Raw genomic sequence first — 22,542 nt, 5'->3', positions numbered from 1 at the left:
AAATAAAATACAATTAAAATGTAACAAAAAAATTGTAGTCTGCTTCTACCATTTAAGTGCATGGGAAGTAATTAGATGAGTGTATTAATATTTTTATTTCCTTCATTGACTTAACTGTCTATGAGCAATATTCATTCATATAGCTAGCAGTTTGGTCCACAAGAATTGATAAGTCATGGAAAATCCATATCACCATGCAATAGCATAGGGATTTGTTACTATAGAGTATAAGCATTGCTATACAATACCAATACTCAAGCAGAATATCTAGGTCCTATGGCATCCAATTGCTTCCTGGATGGTGGTTTTAAGAGAAAAATAATAATAATAATAATAAACATGGCAAATGTTCCTTTAATCCTGGGTTGTGTCAGATGTCAAGGCATGATTTCTTTAAAATCTTTTCAGTGTAATGCAGAAGCGGATTTTTAGGAAAAAGTCATGGACCTCAGAAAAGTCCTGCATTTATTAGCTATACCAGCTGGGTAAATCATTTAGCCTATGTTTTTCATCAGTTTCCATAACTAGAAAATGGAAATGACAACAGTAGGGTTGTTTTGAGGATCAAATGAGAAGATATTTGTAAAATAGCACACAAAGTAGGCACTACAGAAATGTTTATTCTTTTCTCATTTCTCTCTCCCTTCCCACTCCTGCTCCTATAGTAATGTGGGATTTTAATCAGTTTCTCATTGTGTGAGTTTGTGTGTGTTATGAAGTCCCATTCTGTGGGATTCAAACTATGGGAAACTTGTGTAAATTGTTATTTTCTGGGAGATCAGATAACTCTGCATGGAGTTTTCATGAGTGCTTGCCTATTTGTGCAAAATAGAACAAAGAAAATAGACTTACCTGATCAGATGACAAAATAGTCTTTAATGTGATATGTAGTTGAATAGAATGAGGGGCTTCCCCAATTCTTACTATTAGGACATCACTTAGCAAGCAATCCATTAATTTATATTATATTAACCCAGAAATACTTTGAAATTGGTATTTCATCTCTGTGGTAATTCAGCAACATTTATTGAGCAAGCACTCTCTGCAAACACTGTCTGAAGTAATTTGATTGAATTAACACCCCAAAAATATGGAGAACTTTACTATGTAAGCAGCACTGTATTAACATTTGGGTGATATAGGTTATTGCTGGTAAGGGAGCATACTGAAAGGTGAATTCTGTGGACTTATTTAAAAAAAAACTTAAAATTTAGTCACAGAATGAATATAACAAAGAGGGTGTGGCAACAGGTTATCAAATATAAATTTACCCAGAGTAAGGCCACATAGAGAGAAGTGTTTAGAGTAGACAGGAGTAGTTAGGAAAGTCTTCATAGCACCGTAGGGTTATAGATTTGTACCTGGAAGGGACCCTAGACACCATCTGTTCCAATCCCTTAATTTTATAAATTACTTTAATTTTTAACATCTTTTTCTTTTTAAATTCTTTTTCCAAGCTATTGACTCTCTCTTGCATACCTCTCATTTCTTTTCCCAATATTTTTCTTCTACCTCTCTCATTTGACTTTTAAAATTCTTCTTCAGCTCTTCTAAGAAGGCTTTTAGAGCTTCAGACCAGTTCATATTCCTTTTTGAGGTTCCAGATGTGAGTTTGTTGACAATGTTGTCCGCTTTGGAATTTCTGCCTTGATCTTCACTGTTCACATAATAAGAATCTATCATTATGTTTCTTTTTGCTCATGGTGTTCGCTTATTTCCTGGCCTTTAAAGAGATTGAGCTTTCCAGCCGGGGAGCAGGGGGCAACTGACCCAAGCTTCTTGTGTTGGGAACTGGGGCCGAGTCATTGGCTTTGTGTGCTAGGGCCTCAGATGCTAGCAGTTGGAGGCTGTAGGGTTCTGGCAGCTTACCTGGTATTGGGCTGGAATCAGCAACACTGGAACTCTAGGAGTAGGACTGGGTAGTCTAGCCTGGAGGTTGCCTGATCACCCAGGCCTTCCTTTCCTTTTGCTTTCTTTGGCTCCTTTCAGATGGATGTTTCACTACTGTAGGATGTTTCTCCACCTGGGGCTTTCCCCCTTGGAACTGAGCTTCCTAGACTTTTGCAGAGGTACTGGGAGACTTGGCTGCTGCAGGCCAAGGCATGTTGTGGTTTTATGATCTGGTTTCCACTGGTTCCCCTGCCCATACTGAGATACTTGGGGGTTGTGTGTTAGTGTTTTCCTGTTCCACCACCTGGGGTTCAGAATCTCTCCCTGGTATGCTAAGGTGGGGCTTTTAGCTAGCTTCCTGGGATGCCTTCATTATGTACTGCTCTCCCTCCCCCTCAGCAAGAGGGGCCTTTCCTGTTAATCCCTCAAGCTACCTGGGCTACAGGACTGCTACACCCCATCTTTCTTCTGGTTCAGCTGTTCCAGTTTTTCCTGGGGCAATATTTTCTGGTATTTCAGAGGTTAATAAGGGCCAGTGAGAGTGACTTACTTCTTATTCTGCCATCTTGGCACCTGGAAGAGGAACCTTTCAAGTTAAATTGTTCATATTGCTATTTGGGAAGATGGCACAAAAACTCCTAAGTATTTTATCATTAGTGCAGATAGAAGGAATCTTCATAGACAGAAGGCATGGGTATAAGTTGATTATGTTGGGATGTCTCCAAAATAAAGAGCATAAAAGAATACACTGGGAAAGGAGGAAGGGAATGGAAGAATTGGGAAAGTTCTTGCATAAAAGAGATGCACATGGAAGATATCTTATAGTGGAAGGGGAAAATGCGACAGGGCACTGAAGGGCAATGCTTGAACCTTACTCTCATCAGAATTGTTTCAAAGAGGGAAGAATATATATGTACACACTCCATTGGGTACATAATTTAACTCATCTACCAGGGAAATAGGAGGGGAAGGGGATAAGAGATATGGAGGAGGGGGAGGGGGATGGTAAAAAAGAAGGGCAGATTGAAGGAGACAGTGGACAGAAGTAAATTATACTTTTGATGAGGGACAGGATAAAAAAAAAAGAGGAGGACAAAAAGAAGAAAATAGGATGGAGGGAAATGCACAATAATCATAACTGTAAATGTAAATTAGATGAGCTCATCCATAAAATGGAATTGGATAGCAGAATATATTAGAAAGCAGAGTCTAACAATATGCTGTTAACAAGAGACAGACTTGAAACAGAAAGACAGACAAAATGCTGGAGGAGAATGTATTATGTTTCACCTGAAGTAAAAGAGGCAGGTGAGGCAATCATGACCTTAAAAAACCAAAATTGAAAGATCTAATTAAAAGAGATAATCAGCGAAACTAAATTTTGCTAAAAGGCACCATAAATAAAGATGTATTATCAAAATATTTTAGGAGTAAATTTCTCTGATAAAGGCTTCATTTCTCAAATACATAGGGAACTAAGTGAAATTTATAAAAATAAGAGTCATTCCCCAATTGATAGTCAAAATATGTAAGCAAGCATTTTTCAGAAGAAGAAATCAAAGCAGTCCATAGTCATATAAAATGTTCTAAATCATTACTGATTAGAAAAAAAAAACAAATTAGAACAACTCTAAGGCACCACCTCACACCTATCAAAAATGACAAATGTTGCAGGAGATGAAGGAACTTAGATACACCAATAAAATTTTGGTGGAATTGTGAACTAGTCTAATCATTCTGAAGAACAGTTTGGAATGATGCCAAAAGGGTTATAACACTATGCCTACTTTTTGGCCCAGAAATGTCACTACTGGGTCTTTACCCCTAAGATATCAAAGAAAAAAGAAAAGGGTCTTATATTTACAAAAATATTTATAGCAGATCTTTTTTTGTGATAGCAAAGAATTGGAAATTTAGAGGATTCTCATAAAGTGGGAAAAGGCTGAACTAGTTGTGGCATTTGATTGTGATGGATTATTATGGTGCTATAAGAAATGATGATGGAGGTGTGTTTTTTTTAATGACTACCTATATGAATGGATGCAGAGTGAAGTAAGAAGAACTGAGAGATCATTGTGAACAGTAACAGCAGTGTTCTAACAATGATTGGCTATAAAAGCCTTGGCTACTTTAAACAATACAATGAGCCAAGACAACTCCAAAGAACTCATGATGAAAAAAAAAATATATATATATACATATATATATATATACATACATATATATATCAACTTCCTGAGAGAGAATTGATGAAGTCTGAGTACAACTTGAAGTATAATTTTCCTGATTTTTTTTTGCAATATTGCTAATCTGGAAATATGGTTTACCTGATTTCACATGTACAATTGATAAAATGTTGCTTTCCATTTCAGTGAGTGGGGGAGGGGTCAAAAGAAAAAAGAAAATTTGATTTCAAAATTTAAAAAGAAAAAAATGTTAAAAATAAATAACTTTTGAGAAAAAAATTTAAAAGAATTATTGGACTAACAATGCAGAATGAAACATGAATTTGTGACTATTCACATTTTTTAAAAAGTTTTTGTTTTTCTTTTTTTATAGTAGTAGTGGAGAAGTAAGAGAAAATAAATGCATATTAATTGAAAAAATATTTAAATGATTAAAATTAAAACAACAGATAATTCAATGTTAAATGAAATAATTACTCTTCATTCTATTTTCTCTCCCAAAAGAAATTATCTTTAGATAGGAAAGAATGGAATCAGCTGACTAATAGGGAGTTCAGCTTAATTAATACTCTAATTTAGCAGGAAGGTGATAAGAGATCACCTACCTAAATTAAAGACTCCAGCCCCAGTATAGTGAAGGGTACAGAAAAATCTAGCATAAGTGAATACTGAGCTGCTCTCAGTGACCTTGAAATGATCTTTGAGATTGGAAAAATGTCCTCAACTTTGGAAAACCAACTGCATTGACTTTTAAAAAAGTAAAGAGAGAGCATCATGTACGTCACTTCCTGTCGAAATTCTAGAATCTACAGGATCACTCATAGGGAACTTAGCAGATACTATATTCTATTCTAGATTTGTGTTCTTAAGCTATCCTACATAGTTTTAATGTCTAGAAAAGGATATGGTATTCAGAAAGACCAGAATGACCTTTTCAATCAGTAATTTCCTAAGATGATTGTGTGTGTGAGTTATGTTGATAACAAAGAAATGGAAAAAGAATTGATGCTCATTAATTGCAGAATGGTTAAACATATTGTGGTAAAATAATATGATGAGATATCACTGTGATATAAGAAACAATGAATATGAAGGACATAAAGTCATGAGAAACCTGTGAATTGTTGTGGATTGAAGGAAGCAGAATCAGGAGATTATACACAATGACTATCATTACATACAAATAATAACAAAAGAAAGGTGAATACTATATAAATATAATGACTAAGCCTAGGACAAAAATTGAGAAAATGCTTTTCCTCCTGCTTTGGTGAGGTATAATTTTAATTATTATTAATATTTCAAAAATAACAATTCAATTCCCTTTTCTTGAGAAGTTTACTAGACTGGGAAATATAGGTAAAAAAAAAAAAATTAACATAATACCCCTAGAGTTAAGCAAAGAAAGTCCTTGATGAAGTCTCTCATGTTACTTGTAAAAAGATAATGAAGACGTTTAAGTTAGATAATAGTATAGGTAGTTGAATTCAGAAATGATTGAATATTTAGAGGCAAAGAGAGGGGTCATGGATTTTTCAATGTCAACAATCAAGGATGGCTCCTTGGGATATATTCTTGGTCCTGTGCTTTATTTTTTTTCAATAACAGTTAAAAGGATAGATTACATATTTATCAAATTTGCAGATCACATAAAACTGAAAGGACAAAGTCAGAAAAAATTATTTAAAATTTGCAAATATTACATTTTTCCTCATGAAAAATTTTCAAATAAAGACTACATGGCCATGTGTTAAGAATACTGTAGAAATTTTTTGTTGGTTTTGAATTTGAATTAATGACTCTGGAGATCTGTTTCATCTCTGAAATTTTGTATTTCTGTGATTATAATGGATACATTCTAGCTGTATGATCATGCACAATTCACCTGACTTAGTGTTACAGGCAACTCTCTACTAATATGTAATAATGGTTTTTTTTAAAGGGAAATGAAAGAACTGGTATTTCTGGGACATCTGAAGATGTAGAGTTTAAATCAATTCTATAAGGTTATTTTAGAGGTGTCTACATTAGTTACATATCAATATTAACCTATATTGCCAACCTATATAAATCCTAGTATATATAATATTATCCAGACAAAAGAAAACTTAGAAATTAAAGAAAACAATTATTGTCATCATGTAATACTGTAATCTATTTCAATATTACTGAACTCAAGAGTCTTTAGATCACAAAGTTTTGTTACAAATTACACAAACCAGAGCAACATAAATTCCATTTTGTTATTTAGAAATAATTCCATCTCCAAAGGAAAATTGATTAATCTTCATTTATTCAGCCTCCAATTTAAGATAAAACTATATTTACAGTAAAAAATGAAATGGATAGGTTTAATGACACATGAAAATCTTTTATTGTTTTGATAAATATGTTGCTTTTATGAAAATGCTCTTAAAATGTCCCATATTTGTTAGTTCTCATTTAGTACAAAGGGGAAAAAAATCATTTGGTACTTAGAAAATGCCTTTGTTTTTCCATTACACTTTTAAATTTACGCTACCTTTGCATTATTTTCAGTAGATAAAATGTACTTCTATGTTTAGTAAAATAATTCATTTTCCAATTAGGTTTTTATTTCTTGTTTTTGTTTTTGTTTTAGAAAACTGAAGGCACTAATGCAGACATAAAAAGTGGGCACTATGCCCTCTGTTATAAACTTAGAAATCAGAATACATACAGCATCAGAAAATATACTTTATGACCATATTTTGAGCCAGGCTAGAGTCACATGCTCCATAATTATCAGTGAAAGGAAAAAGTGTGAAAAGTAGCAGATATTATGGACTTGGAGACATCATGTAACAAATTGTTTGTAGCAAATATACCTTCAACATCATATACATTTTACATTATACATATATTTGCACCTATATAGTACATTAGGATTTACTAAGTACTTTACCAGTATCTATGAAGTTATTTAAATATATGTAATCATTATTCATATGATCCAGATTGAGATTGAAAGTCAGACAAGTTCTATGATAGCCAAAACTAAGTGAATTGCCCAAGGTTATGGAAACTGTATGATTGGAAATGGAGTTTAATAAATATTCCAACAAACAAACATTTATTAAAAAAACAACTATGTATCAGATACTATTCTAGTTCTAGGGATAAAGATAAAATCAAATGGTCTCTAGACTTAAAGAGCATACAGTATACAGAGGAAAACAACATTTGGAAATCTAAATACATAATAGCTCAAGCACAGATTTCCTTATTCCAAATCCAGCTATTTTTCCAATATATAATACTGAGATTTAAATCAAAGCTTTTTGAACATTTTTTAGAGCATCATCTTTAACTATATCAAATAATTCCTGTGATTCATGTCCATTTCAAATCCTATGGGAAAAAATCACAGACTTCAAGGCAATGATGAAATATTACCATAAATATTTTAATTGTTTTTAGAAATATAAAGTTTTACTGTTAAAAAAGTGGATAGTACTCCCAGGAGTATTATGATCAAAATCCAGACTTCCTATATCATATAATATGTTATAAGGAGCTAGAAAGAGAGAATTCAAATCTCCAAAAGCTATGATCAATATCATACAAGACTAGGTAGCTACAACTATGCTCAAACATGATATTCCAACAGACAAAATAGATATAGGGCTACAACCAAGAATAATTTCCCTAGAAAAAGGAGGATAATCCTGCAAAGAGAAAATTGGTCTTTGGTGAAATAACAAACCATCAAACATTTTTGATGAAAGGACCAGAGGTGATTTGAAACTCTTAAATAAAAACACAGGAATCAAAATAAATATTAAAAAAAGATAAATATAAAAAGCAGATATATTTAATTAATTAAGACTTTACATGTATAAAGTCTTTACATGCTAGCAGGAGATGAAAACAAATGCTCCTTCAGAGCCATAATATCATAAATCCCTGTAGAGAAAGTTGAATTAGGAGTGCCTAAGAATTATTTTATTGTATTTTTGATTATATTAATGGGAGAAATAAAGTGAAGGGGAAATGGATACACTAGGAAAGAAATTGAGTGGATTTCATTATCTCACATACTGAGGTTTCATAGGAAAACTATAGTAACCTAGGAGAACTGGAGGAAGTGAATGTCATATGAACTTTACCTTCCTCTACACCAGACAAAGGAGGGAAAAACTCATACACATGAACACAAAAAGTTTGGTATAAAACACATCTAACTTACTATGTAAAAAAGAAGTTGGAAGAGATGGAAAGGGAGACTGTATGGGAGATAAGATAAAAGTATGGAACGGTTATGAGCAATATATACTCCAAATTGAAAGTTGGATCATAAAAGGGGTTTAAAAGGAAAGAAAGAATAATGACCCATGATTGGGTCTAGCAAAAAAAAAAAAAAAAAGAAAAGAAGGACTGGAGAGTGGAATTAAATCGTATTAAGTATAGATCAGTAATAGGACACATGCCCTGCTCTCACTGCTATCTTCTCAGTAAAGAGGACTAGAATAAAAAAAAGGAAAAAATATAAAAGATTTTGATAGATGAGAATAAAAAATTAGTGACTATGAGCATGAATTTGAAGGATATAAAAATTATGGGAAAACATTTGCTTGCTTGGATGAAAAGAATCACAGATTCACTAGAGTAACAATTTTAAAAATGCACCAGAATGGACAATGATAATGGCAACAAAAAGGAAACATCAGTGAAATTCTTTACTTAGGCAAGGAGTGCTACCATTGGAGATGGTAAATCAGGACTAAATCAGGACTCATGAAACCATTAACTGGTTCAACTTCCAGACAACCAATATCTAACTTGAAAAATTTTGTAGACCAGGTTAGATTTTTGCAAGACAAAAGGCAAGATAAACATCTAGGAGAAACAGAATTCAAGCAGCCAGTGCCTAAGTAGGAGAAAATGTTGTGACAATACCTAAGGTCTTACATGAAGTCTACTGAAGACACAAACAATAAAATGCAGACGGAATATACTAGGGTCATAGAAAGAAATGAAGTCAACTCAGGTTTAAGACTGTGCAAAGAGAAGGAGACAGAGAAAGAGCCAATGTCAAAACATAAAAGTGACCACGAAAGAGTTGAGCCGAACCAGAGGAATTCTTACAGAACACGGGAGCTAGTCTTAGCCAACATATCCAGGACCAGCATTTTCTAACTATAGAATAGAGATACAAGTAGGGCCCAAATATAAAGCCTGAACTCAGAAACTGAGCCTTAAATATGAATAAATATAAGAAAATAGTAAAGACAATACCATAGACTCAGAGAAGCAGAAGATACAAAACCTGTCAAAGAAAGTAACACCCATAAAACCTCACATAAAAGAAAATCCTGGCCACAAGGACCACAAGAGTGCCTATAAAAATACATCAAGAGATACAAAATGCAGTATCAAAGGACATGAGAACAAAGAAGAAAATAATTGGGAGTAGAATGAATAGATTTAGAAACTATTGTTAAACCTTACTCAAACAATGAACTAAAATTGCTGTTGCTGTTATTCAGTCATTTCAGTGATGTCTGACTCTTTGTGACCCCATCTGGGTTTTTCTTAGCAAAGATCCTGGAGTGTTTTACCGTTTCTTACTTCAGCTCATGTTACAAGTGAGGAACTGAGGCAAATGGAGTTAAGTGACTTGCCCAGGGTCACAGAGCTCCTCAGTGTCTGAAGCCATATTTCATCTCAGTAAGATAAGTCTTCCTGACTACAGAACCAAAATTATAATGAGCCAAGTGAAAACAAATTGATGACTCTATCAGTGAATATGATACACATACACACACATTTCTGGGTATGTCTGTATGTATGATATTGAAGACAAACCGAAAAGAATTGTCTTAGGAGAACAGGTCAATGATCTAAAATCTAAGATTCATTGCACTAGAGAACATCAAAACAAAAACAGGCCTGGCTGCTGTCAAGAAATCATGAATAAAAATTTCCTAAATCTATTGGAATCAGAGGGGAAAAGAAAAATAGAAAAAAAATCACTGGATACCTTCCAAACAAAACCTGGAAAACACAATATCTAGGAATATCAGAGCCAAAATGCAGAAAGTCCAGGTCAAAGAAAAAAAATGCAAGCTTCCAAAAAGAAAGGTTTCACATACCAAGCATTTGCAGTAAGGACAATGCAGGATATGGCAGCTGCCTTTGCACAGAAGAGAAGAATTTGGAATACAACATTTCACAAAGCAAAAGGTAACTACTTACAACCAAGAATAAGCAACCTGGTTTAAAAAAAAGTATAACTCTCTGGGAGATTATAACAAAGAATAAGTAATCTGGGAAAAATAAGTATAATCCTGTGGGGAATGGATTTTGGTGAGAAGGATTTTAATGACATAGAGGACTTCCAAGATTTTTTAATAAAGAAAGAACTGAATATAAACTTAAAAATGCAAAGAGGTGGGAAAAAAGTTTTTAAATATACATTTGTTGAATTATAAGAGGCTATACTATGATGATTTATTTATATTCTAATGGAGATAAGAGAAAACAAAATGATTCCAAAAGTCACAGAGAAAATGAAATATGACAGGGTATGACTTTGTTTTGTTTTGTCTATCTTAGGAGAAGATTGAATTGAGTAAGAGAGAGAGAAATATTGGGGAGGAAATATAGAAGAAAGGCAATTTACTGTCCAACATAATAGGGGAGCACAAGATGATGATTACCCAAACACTGAAGAAGGATCTAGTGGAAGGATATTCAATGAATCTCACTTTCATCTGAAGCAGCTACTGAAAGATAAATATACCTCCCCCCCACATGACCCCCACACAGAGGTGTGCATGTATATTTTGGTGTAGAAATATACTTAAATACGTAGTACAGGAACAAAGAGAGAGAAGGTTAAAGAAAGGGCAAAGTCAGGTAAGTGAGAGAGTAGCCAAACAAAATCTATCAGAGACAGGAAAATAAAAAAGGAGAGCAAAAAGAAAGGAAAAGGAAAAGAAATATAATTAGGGTTAGGACAAGGGGAGGGGAAAGGGTAATGCAGGAGAAAGAGAATGCTTCAACTTTAAATCACTAGTGTTTATAAACTCATCCATTGCTTCCTTCAGCTTTGCAAATGAGAATGGGAAGTAATCAGTGATTTAAAAAAAAAGGAAAAGGAAGAAAACAAGATTGGGTGAAATATACCATTAACAATCACAAAGGTGAACATGAATGCAGCGCACTTAACCACAAAATAGAGGAGAATACACTCTAAAGGAAAATTTAATGACTTTTTTATTTTCAAGAAATAAACATGATGCATAAATGTAACAGAGTTAAAACAAGGGACTAGAATAAAATTTCATGCATTTGAAGAACTCAAAAAATGAATGGTTAGAAATGATTCTTTTTTTAAGTGATGGTAAAACTTATCAAGATTATAAATATATGTGTAATTAAACTGCATTATACTTAAGGGAAACATAGGTAATGAACATACACATGTATTTACACATACATTCACCAGACATAGCATATAAATACTTGAAGGAAATATTGACTGAATGTCAAAAAAAGGAGTAAAACTATACTTTTCAGTGACCTCTTTTAATATTTAGAAAAAATTACATCAAAAGACATCTAATAAAAATAAGGTCATAAATAGAATTTTAGAAACATTGGATAACAAGGTCTATATTGAATGAAAATAGAAAAATAATTTATATATTTCTTATCTGTATATGTTACATTTATAAAAATTGGTCGTAGTTTAGAATTTAAATCTTTACAAATATATTCAGAAAAGCAGAACCATTGTACACATGCTTCAATTACAACAATGCAATATAATTTATAATCAATGAAATGCATTTAAAATAATTAAATTTAGTTGGAGGCTAAATAATGTAATCCTAAAGCAACAGTACATCAAAGTATATGTCATAGAAACAATAGAATTTTTTTATTAAAGAAAATGACAGAAGAGAAATATACTAAAATTTATGAGATACAACAACACTTTCATATAAAGGAAAATTTGCATCTCTAAGCATATTAGTCAACCAAATTTGTAAATAACATCAAATAATTGAACTCATATGAAAATAAGAAATAGAAAGCCAATAAATTTAAAAAGCAATTGAACATTCAATTAGCATTTCAAAAAATCTACCCACATCAATCATCAGCATTTCTATATATTACAAAGTCCAGCAGGAAGAGATAGAAAGAAAAGTTCCACTTAAAATAACTGCAGAAAATATAAGATACTTGGGAACCTTCATGCCAATAAAAACTCAGGAATTATATGAGCACAATCACAAAACACTTGTCACATAAAGTCTGATCTATACAATTGGAGAAATATTAATTATCAATGAGTAGGCCAAGCCAATATAATAAAATGACAACACTACCTAAATTTATTCTCCTACTCAGTGCCATATGAACCAAATTACCAAAAATATCTTTCATAGAGCTAGAAATATAAAAAAACTCATCTGGAAGAACCAAAGGTCAAGAACATCAAGGGAATCAATGAAAAAATGTGAAGGAAGGTGGCTTAGCAATAAATTTTTTGCAAAAAATCTAAGCCAACTATATCTATATTACATACCAATCTATTACTTTAGTAATATTGGCACAAAAGAAAATGGATTTAGTCTGGCACAATTTGTTTTTGAAAAAGTCATGAGGATTCTTTGTAAACACTGATTCATTTAATAGATTCTTATTAGCTATACCTTTAGTAATATATGCTATAACATTTTGGAAACAAAAATGAAAAAAAAATGATTCTTTATGTATGTATCATAGATCATAGAATTCTCATTCCAGTGTGTATTCATTTGATTGTGACAAACCTTTATTAAATGACTTTTATGTTCAAGACCCTGTGCTAGGTGGTGATGATAGACAAAAATGAAATTGTCCCTTTGCGAAGGGATGTAAACATCTAAGCCCTAAAAACTAGAGAGATAAGAAAATATTTCATGTAAAATGTGGCAACTGAACTTAGCCTTGAAGGAATTTAGTGATTCCAAGAAACAGAATTAAGAAGGGATGTCCAACTTATTCTTAGACCTCTCAAACTTGTTGCTTGGTAGATATCTCAAACCCTTGATCTCATCTGTCCTTGTCTTCTTTGGGAGCTTGTCCTTTTATGCTTCCCTACATTTCATCTTTAATGCTGTATTGCTGGTTCCTTCCTTGCTGCCTATAAATATCCACACATCTTCCTCATCCTTCAAAAACCTTCATTTGATATCCTTGTCACAAAATGTAGCAGAGTAAAGGAGAAGACATGAAAGATAATGAACAGAGGTTTTGAGGTGTATAATTTTGCATTGAAGAAGAACATGAAAGAAGGGACAACCAGCACAAAAGTGTAGAATGTAGAACGTAGGAAGTAATATGTGGTAAATCTAAGAATAAAGATGAACATACAGGAAGAGGTGTGGGAGAGTAGAGGGTTTTCATTATAGCAGATTAACTCTTAATCATAATATTAGGGGTAGATCCATATGGAAATTTGCCCATCATCTTGCAATGGAAGGTTGGCTATTGAGGATCTAGTCCTTGGGCTTGTGCATGTTTGTCATTACTGGAGAGAGGGTATATGGAGCATAAGTAATAATCACTTCCTGCTGCCAATAAAAGTTAGGGAACTTTTACCGAAAAGCCCTTGAACCCATCTAAGAGCAGTATAGGTATTCTTTGGCTATTTCTTACTGGCTTACACAAGTAACAAAACAATCTTTTAATTGGATGCTGAGGGAAAAGTGAGTGTGCATCCAAAAGTTTTGAGAGATTAGTCTCTTGTTTTCTCCTGAGTAGTATTTGAATGAAAAGGAAGAAATTCTGTTCATGTTTGAGTTGAGCAACATGAGGGGAAGTGGCAGTGGTAGTGGCTGATTTTTTCTCAATAGTCTCTGTTGCCTTATCTCACAATATGACTCCAATGTGACCATAAAAATATATATGGCAGCTTTGTTTCTTTGTTTTTTCTTGCATTTATTTTGTAATGATCTTATGCAAATACCTATACAGAGATGAAACAGACCATGTTGTGTCAATCCGAGCTTTGAAAAACCAAAAAAGCTATCAGATAGAGCCATCAACTGGTGTCACTAATAGAGTCTGCTAGTGGCCTCAGCATCCATGTCTGGTGATGGGATGATACAGAGTAGTCACCTGTTTGACCAAGTCCAGCAAGAATCCAGTCTTATTGAGCAAGGGAACAACTCATCATAAGATATATCACACACAGAAGTGAATTCTAGGCAGATTCTGAGAACAAAATGACTTTCGACATCAGGAAATCCCCTGAATTTTTCATATTAACTATTTTGAGTTTGCAGTCTCTCCTCAGGGAGTAAGTGGTTGCATAGAGGGAAAAGTTCATCTATATGTTTGGGGAGGGCTTTAAAATAGTTTATCAATATATATGATTTTATATGATCTATAATTACTCCTATATTCCTACATATGCCCCCAAACCTCAGAACTTCACTCATTATTTTAAAAAAAATTGTGAAAAAGGAAAAATAAATATATGAAAAGAGGTAGAAGCAAAAAAAAAACACAACAAAATATATTATTATATTAATAAAAAATTCTGATGCTGTATGCAATGTTTAACATCAATATATTTCCCCTCTACCACCATCCCATATCTGCAAAGAAGTAGATAGAGGTGTCTTCTCATGTCACTTTTTTATAACACTTGTTCTTTTAATTTCATACCATTTATCTTTTATTATTTTGTAGTTGTTGATCTTTTCACTTACATTGATGTATTCAATGTGTATATTGTTTTCCTGTCTGTGCTTTTCTCATTTTGAAGTAGTTAATTTTAAACTTTCCATGCTTCTTCATGCTGTAAATGCGTAAATGTGTACACGTTTTGCTGTATAAAACATAAAAACATGTATATGTTTGATCATCTTCTAGAGACCCCCTTCCATCGCTCGTGGTAGTTAGGTTAGTGGGCAATGACAGGAACTAAAACAGCATAGAAGAACCAGTTAGTCTTGCTGGGTCTGTTCCAAATTTCAGATTCTCTTCTCAATGCAAATTCAATGTAGATTGTACAATATACAATGTAAATCATTGCTCTTAGAAATTATTTATGTATCATACAAGTATAAATAGCTTCATATTTACTTCTTAGCTCCACATTTTCCATGATCCTTCTTTCTTTCCATATTTTTTGCAATATTCTTCCATTCTCCAAACTTCTAACAGAAGTTAGTTATGTCCTTCTGCCTAATCAAATCTTGAGGGAGCTATAAAATGATATTGTCTCCTCATAGTGGCACCAGATCATAATAGGAGACACAGTATCATAAGGTTAGATATTTATGTTTGGAAGAGTCTTTGTAAATGAAAAAGCTAGGAATTGAATCTAGATCCTTTATCTCCAAAATCAGTGATCTTTCTGCTACCCCTTCCTGTCACCCTGACGGTCAAAGTTGTTGCTGGATAAGTATTTAAAATGTGTAACATACATGCCAAATATGTCAAAGTGAAAAGGAGTAATCAATTATATTACAAGTGAGTGGAAGGATTGCCATTTAGAGCTAGGAGAAGGAAGAAGTACATTCAGGATAAAATTAAGTATGAAATAGAGACTAATCCAGATAATAAAAGCCACCCCCTGCCAAAATTCCCTATTCATTCAATTATCTGAATATTTAAAGTGACAAGCTTTAGGATTTTTATTTTGATTGAATAGTGTAGGACTCAAGGGTAGGGAACTTGTGGCCTTGAGGCCACATGTGACTCTAGCTCCTCAAGTATGGTGACTGAATCCAAACATCACAGAACAAATCTCAGTCAAAGGGCCGCACTTGAGAACCTAGAGGGTCACATGTGGCCTCAAGGCTGCAGGTTCTCCACCCCTGGTAGGTTTTTGCCTCAGGTTTCTGTTGGACTCCATAGGATTAATATAACTTGCCCCACTTCTTTCTTTTAATATTTCACTCTGCACAATGAAGGGTTATGACTGCCTCTTCACATGATATTTTGTTTGTAGAAAATAAAAAAATATGCAAAGGGTAATCTTAAAGATCTTCAAAATGGTAACAAATATGATTTTGCAAGCTAGTCAGTTGCAGACTTTAATTTTGTGAACCAACCTCTGAAGTCAATTGTGTTAAAATTTTCCACAGACTCACACCTAAAGATAGATTCTGACTTTGCCACTAAGCCTCAGCTGTCAACAATTGCCATTCAGCACCTGTCAGAATTGACATTAGAAATGTAAACAATGCTTGGAGGAGTGGACACAGTGAAACCAGGATAAAATCCCTACATTTTCACCTTTTACAAGTGTCAGTTGCTTTATATTGTCAGCATTCAACATTAGCAGGAGGACAGCTTGGACACTTTCATATCATTTTAAAGAGTTTTCTTTTATATATGACATAGCTCAGTAGGCAATGTGGTGATGGAATCAAGAGTTGGAGTTGGGACTTCAGAAGTCATCTATTATGATATACTCACTTTACAGATGAGTAACTAAAGCCCAAAGAAGTTGAATAATTTGCCCAAGGCCACATGGGTGGTAAATAGCCAAGCCAGGATTTCAAACTAGTGATCTGTCTAGCTATTATTCATCCTTTATTGCTATTATTATTAGTTATTAAATATTATATTTATCATCATTCATTATCATTATTGCTACCATTGTTGCCATTGTTGCTGTTGTTTTTGGCACCTTGATTATAATGGATTTTTTTCCCCTTCGTATAATATTTAGTGACCCAATTAATTATCAAACTTGACACCTTGGCCTCATTCATAGCATATGCTGACCAATTGAGATAACACCCTGAAAACACTTGATTAAAATATAAATATAATGAAAATAGTTTGGACAGAGTATTATTAGCTGTAGTCCATATCAATTAATTCAGTTCCTGTCACCACTAAGCTGACTGTCTGATTTGATAACCTGTTTCCAGGTGAACATGGTGAGGCCATAGTCTTTCAGATGAATAACCTTAAAGGATAAAGTTGTTGGGGATTTCAGTTGTTTCTATTTACCTTACAAGCTCTTCTGTATCCTTTCAGACTTTACAATTGCTAGGCATCGTGCCTTAAAACTAGACTATTTGTATTCTTTTAAATATTTTTAATGTAATGTTTATATCCAACTTGGTTCAGGAAGGGGTAAGCCAAAAAGCTGTTTTCAGAAGTAAGATGTTTTCATTCTGACTTCTCTTCTGTGGTTATCAAATTGGATGCAGACAAGAGTCTTAAAGCTTCACCACATGGATATCTTTGGTGAATGTCTTGAAATGGTTGCTGGGCTTGTTATAAGCACAGCTTTAATGACCCTATTCCAAAAGAATTACGCATAATTAAATTGTAACAAGAGGCTAAGTATATGGTATTGGAGAATTCCTGAATGACAAGAGAAGCTCCAGGCAGCAGCCAAGCCCTTTATTAGTTCTCTTTGTTTATAGAATGTGGCTACTGTGGCTTTTGTGTGATCTTTTTCTCTAAGCCACTTAAAACCTTTGGTCTTTTTTCAAAGGTTAGGGAACAGAGGACCACAGTGTGTTCTTATATATGTGTGTGAGCGTGTACACACATGGGAGCCCACCTAAGTGTATGGGATATGAAGTACAGCCATTGCTACTTGATCATATTCACAGGTCTTGTGAAAATTTCTGCCTGATGTCTGTAATGTTTTCTTAACTTCTATAGAGATGCGCTTGTAGCATTCAGGAATAACAATTACTCTGAGCAGTGTATTGCCCAGTACTATAGTCTGGAAAGATTTTTTTTTTTTTATTTTTAAGGAACAGCTAAACTTGAAGATATAGGTACTGATTTAAGAACTAGACATCTTTACCTCACCTTAATTACTATCTTCACTGTGGAACTGAGAAAGTGGCTAACAAAACTTAAATTATATGCTCTCAACAATCTACTGATGATTATTTTAACTCCTTGTAATGATAGGAGAAAATAATGAGTAATCTCTATCCTCCTACCCCCAGTCTGTTTTTGTCATCCAACTTTTTTAAGTCCTGCCAGCACTGATAATTGCAGTCAACATTCTAGGGAAAGAATTTCAACTACATTTATATTGAGCTCTGATTTGCTTTATTTTATTTCATCCAGAAAATGACCCTTTGAAGTTGGGAGGACAAATGTCATTATATTAATTTAACAAATGAGCAAACTGAGGTTCAGAGATAAATTCACTTCACCAAAGTCATGTAGTAATGGGAGAGCCACAATTTAAATTCAAGTTTTCCAATTTTGATCCTAATTCATTTTCTTTTTTTTTTTTTTAGACAATTGGGGTTAAGTGACTTGCCCAGGGTCATCTGAGTCCAGTTTTGAACTCAGGTCATCCTGACTTAAGGGTCAGTGCTCTATCCACTGTACCACCTAGCTGTCATACACACAGACACACACACACGTGTATATATGTATGTATATGTATATATACATATATGTATATACACACATACATGCACTCATATATTATATATGTATGTGTATATAATATGTATGTATATGTGTATATATGTATATATATACTCTTCTCACCATCACCCCAAACACATGCACATTAAAGATTCCTTGAGAATAGAAAATGTTTCCTTTTTTTTCTATGATGCTTCAGTGCCAATATCATCTTACATATAAAAGGAACTTAATAAATTTTTGTTCAATTGAAAATTTCACCTTTATCATACCTCAAATACTACCGTTGATTCTAGTATACATGAAAGTTTAGAAAACAATAAACATATAAAATTAGAAAAAAAAATCAAATTTATATTAACAAAGCAAAGTTGTTTCCCCACAACTAAATCTTTAGGATGATACGCATTTATTTCATAGTGAGTTCCTCATGTACAGTTTTTTCTTCCTAAAACGCCTCAGCTTATAAAACCCAATCTAATTCATCACCCTCTGAATTGAAATGCATCTACCACTGCCTCTTTATTTACAAGATGTCCTAAGTCAGTTTTCCAAAATTCATATTGCTCTCATTTAAGTACTATTTCTTTACTTTCCTATATGGCATTTTATACATTTAACATTTCTAAAATTTCATAGTTATAAAACATATGATGGGGATAGAATTGCTGATGAGTTAAAATCTGAGATAAATCTACTATTGGAAATTCCTTTAAATCATTCTTGTTTTATGACTGGTTGACTAATATGAATTGCTATCTCTCTGAATTTTTCAGACACTTTTTTCCTTGGATTTTATGTATTTGAAACTTCTGATATTCTATTTCATCTTATCTTAACCATTTACACAATTCCCGGAGGGAAAAAAGATCTTGATATTCTTCTCTGATTCTTCAATTTCAAGTTTTGTATTTTGACTAGACCTTCTCATAAAATATTATAAAATAATAATACAATTGTAAAAGGACAATGCTTTCATCTTCCTTGTGAGGCCTCTCAAAGGACTAAAGAATCTCAAACATATGCAAATCTATCCTGTACCTCAAAGCCATTATGGCAGAAGATATTATTGTCTTTTCTGGTAACCCATTCCATAAGTACATTTTATCTCCTCTCAGGTCATATTTACCTACAGCTTCGAGATGTGCATTCACACTTTGCCATTCAGTTAGGTTGGTTTGTTAATATACATATATGTATATATATGTGTGTGTATATGTATATATGTATATATGTGTGCATACATATATACATATACATGTGTGTATATATTTATGTGTGTATATATTTATGTATGTGTATATATATATTCTTTTTAAATCCAAAAGTGAACACATGTAAAATATTGTGGAAAACTGTTGTCATCAAATGTTTATACCAGATGTATAGTAAAACAAAACCAAACTTTAAAAAAAGTCTGGTAGTCACTTCTAATCTGACCATATTTGTTATCTCTGGAAAATCTCATTCCTTTAGTAGCAAAACCTATTTTTGGAGGTTAAACCCAGTTAGGTCAAAATATAAATGGAATGACTGAAGGGTACAGTTATGAGCAATAAAAATCTTTACCATTTAGGGTGTTGATTGATTTGAGACTTTCCTCCAGGTGGGTGAGACTAGAGAGTACTATTGTAGAACAGCTGTTGAATTATGTGAAATGAGAGTAGAGTCTCAGTGCAGAGACACTTAATGGACACATTTCCTCGCCATTCCTTGCCCATCTTACCATAACAAATACTTCATATTAGTGATTTCCTAATAAGGATGAAGGTAAATTCAGATCCTTTAAGGATGATCCTTTTGGTTGATGATCTGCATATGGTTGCCACTTCTGTTCAAGTCACATCTCCACCCAGTTCTATTTCTTGTATTTGGCCCACTTTAGAGTGGGTACACAGGGAAACTCTTCTTTTTAATCTTGTTGTAGTTAAAGTGAGGGTTCCTTGACATTCTCACAAGCCTGTCTGTGTTATTTGAGCTTTGGGAGATGCAGCACTCTGCCTGCAACATTATAAAATAATAATAAGATTTTAAAAAAAAGAACAAGAATTCAATTTGATCAGCAAAGAATGCAGAAATTTACTTAAGTAGTCAAGAATGTGGCTAGCCTGACTTTTGTATTATATTACACCTCATGGTTTAGGCATCTTATTTGCCTTAAATGGTTTCATAAGCAGCAGGGCTGACTCAGAGCTGATCTGTGGTAGCTACAAGGGGTACAGCTAAACAGCAGATTTAATGAGGTAGGAATTTCACACAATGCCTTATTCAAAGAATCCAGGCAGCAAGACCAGTTGTTGTCAGTTGCATTTCCCCACTCTGTTCATCCAGAAGTAAAGCACATTCCACAAATCTTTTAGAAAACTTAAAAGCAAGTGCCAATTACCATTTGATTCTAGGTTACACTTTTCTGGATTCTTTTTTGTCTTTCCTTACCAATTCTGTTGAAGTCAGTTCAGGAAACAGAAATGTGGAGTTCTGAACAGTGCCCTAATGATATGCATGATCAAATATTTCCCAATAGATTTTGGCATGCTCCAAGTAATTTTGAAATGAAGGGCTGGAAACTTTGGGAAATGGACATTATTCATTCAGTTACTCTGTGTTAATTTGGAGGAGATTGAAATTCACAAGCTTTACTCAATACACAGTGTTCTTCTGAGAAATAATTCTAGGTTTCAGAAGTTCTTTTTATTTTTTATTGGATGGATTTGAATAATCAGCTTCTTAAATATCTCTCTAGAGGAGACAGTGTGGTACAGTAGTAAGAACATTGGATTTACTGACAAAAGATCTGTTTCAAATACTGGCTCTTCCATGTTATTACTTCTATGAACATCCATACAACATTCTTGACAGAGACCAAGATACTTGCCTCATTATTCTCAATTAAGATACCTTCACCCCTGGTTGCTTCAACCCTAGTAGAACTAGAGGAGGGGTTAGGATATAGAAGCATTGTGCTCCTTGTTTGTTCTGCCCTTCTAAGACTATAACCTCCAGTAGAAGGTTTGGGCTGGGCAGCCACATGCAAAAGTGGTGGGGGGAATGTAAGGTTGTATTGGTCTCAGCTCAATACTCTAACCTAGGATTATGGCAGCAGGATGATATAAATATTGATATATGATATAATATATCATATAAGTATTGTTTACTCCACTCTGACTCAAGAAGTAGGCAGGGTTGAAATCTAGGATCCTAGAACCAGGTACCTCCTTTAGAACAATAATGTCAATTTCATAGCCCCAGAACAAGAATATTGGAAGGTATGGGGCCAAGATATTATAAGTCTGTCCTAGTGCAGACTGAGGACTGAGATGTGGCAGCTTTTGGAGCCCTTTCATACTCAGACAGGGTCAAGATACTAGCTGAAAGGCAAGAGTGAAAATAACTCTTAACAAAGGCAAAGGTAAGAGAAGTTCAAATGAAATAGCAAAGAGGGAGATAGTTTTCCATCATCCCTAGCAAAGAGACTGAAGAAATGAGCCAACATATAAATTAATACAATGAAGAATACTATGAAATACGAAATATAAAAATAGAATTTCAGAAGTAGAAAATTAATACAATCTATTTACAAGTAGAATCACAGAAGGGAAATGGATTCAACAGAGTTGAAGAGTGAATAGAAGGCTTACTACTTTGTAGTAAGAGGTGAAGAATAAAATTAAATGTTTCAAGTCAAAACTTAAAGAATAAAAAGCTTAAAGTACAAGTTGGAAAATATTATTCAAGTGGTAGACACCCTGAAAATACGGTGACAGGATAAGGAGAATTCAAAAACTCAATGCTAAAACACAAACTATTAGAATTAAGTTAAAAAAAAAGAACACAAGGTAAGTCACACAGTAAAAACGAAGAAAAAAAGTGAACTAGACAGGCAAAAATAAAACAAAACACTTACATGGAAAAGATGATGAGAGAGAACAAAAAAAAATAATTATGTTCCTTAAAAACTATGATGAAAGGGGAAAACAAAGCCTAGATAACATATTTCAAGAAATCACCAAACTGACTTGAATTACTTAAACCAGTCTGCAAACTGAATCTGGCTTATTCTCACCTCCTTTACTTT

This window comes from Vombatus ursinus, unplaced genomic scaffold (genome assembly GCF_900497805.2).
Source record: "Vombatus ursinus unplaced genomic scaffold, bare-nosed wombat genome assembly UNPS02009132.1, whole genome shotgun sequence".
Classification (NCBI taxonomy): Eukaryota; Metazoa; Chordata; class Mammalia; order Diprotodontia; family Vombatidae; genus Vombatus; species Vombatus ursinus.
Note: the sequence above shows the minus strand (reverse complement) of the source record.